This window comes from Bison bison, unplaced genomic scaffold, assembly GCF_000754665.1.
Source record: "Bison bison bison isolate TAMUID 2011002044 unplaced genomic scaffold, Bison_UMD1.0 scf7180017863251, whole genome shotgun sequence".
NCBI lineage: Eukaryota > Metazoa > Chordata > Mammalia > Artiodactyla > Bovidae > Bison > Bison bison.
The window spans coordinates 5,591-7,175 of record NW_011493823.1 but is presented as its reverse complement, the minus strand read 5'-3'; positions in this window follow the sequence as shown (position 1 = coordinate 7,175).

Below are 1,585 nucleotides of genomic sequence, written 5' to 3'. Positions count from 1 at the left end.
CATTTATAGTTATAATAAAATATTGGGTATATTAACTGTGCTGTAAAATATGTCCTTGTAGCTTATTTGTTTTGTACATAGAAGTTTGTATCTCTTAATTCTCTTCCATATTTCCCCTCCTCCTTTCCCTCTCCTCACTGGTAACCACTAGTTTGTTCTCTATGTTGGTTGGTCTGTTTCCTTTTTGTTATAATCACCAGTTCCTTTTATTTTTTAGTTTTCATATATAAATGATATTATACAGTGTTTTTCTTCTTTCTCTGACTCATTTCACCAAGCATAATACCCTCTAAGTCCATGCATGTTGTTGCAAATGATAAAATTTCATACTTTTTTAATAGTGAATAATATTACATTTGTATATATATCTTTATTTAATTAAGGTATCAGTGATGTACAGCGCATTTCCCATGGGTGTACAATATAGTGACTCAGAATTTTTAATTTTTATACTTTATAGTTATTATAAAATAACCACTATATTTTATGTGTTGTACACTACATCCTTGTAGCTTATTTATTTTATATATAGTAGATTGTACCTTTTAATCCCCTACTCTTATCTTGCTCCTCCCCACTGGCAACCAGTAGTTAGTTCTCTAGATCAGTGAGTCTGTTTCTTTGTGATATTCAATAGTTTGCTATACTTTTTACATTCCATATAGAAGTGATATCATACAGCATTTTTCTTTCTCTAAATTATCTCACTAAACATAATATCCTCCAAATGCACTCATGTTGCTTCAAATTGGAAATTTTCATTCTTTTTTATAGCTGAGTAGTATGCCAGGGTACATATAGATATAGACAGTGATATAGTGAAGGACAGGGAGGCCTGGTGTGCTGCAGTCCATGGGGTTGCAAGGAGTCAGATATGATTTAGTGAGTGAACAACAACTACATATATATATGTGTGTATATAGATAGATAGATAGATAGATAGATATAGAACTTCCTTGGTAGCTCAGCTGGTAAAGTATCTGCAATGCAGGAGACCACTGTTTGATTCCTGGGTTGGGAAGATCCCCAAGAGAAGGCATAAGCTACCCACTCCAGACACTCCAGTATTTTTGGGCAACAGCAATATATATATATATATATATGTATATCACACACACATACACACACACACACGCACACACATGTGTATCTTTCCAGGTTGCACTAGTAGTAAAGATTCTGCTGGCAATGCAGGAGCTGCAAAAGACCTTGGCTTGATTCCTGGGTCAGGAAGAACCCTGGAGGAGCGCATGGCAGTGTACTCCAGTATTCTTCCTGGAGAATCCCATGGACACAGGAGCCTGTGGGCTACTGTCCATGGGGTCACAAAAAGTTGGACATGACTAAAGTGACTTAGCATAGCACAGCACACACACACACACACACACACACATTTTCTTTATGCATTTATCTGTTGAAGGACACTTGAGTGTCCATCATCTTCTTTATTCATTTTCTGTTGATGGACACTTGGATTGCTTCCATATTTTGCTGCTACTGCTAAGTCGCTTCAGTTGTGTCCGACTCTGTGCGACCCCAGAGACGGCAGCCCACCAGGCTCCCCCGTCCCTGGGATTCTCCAGGC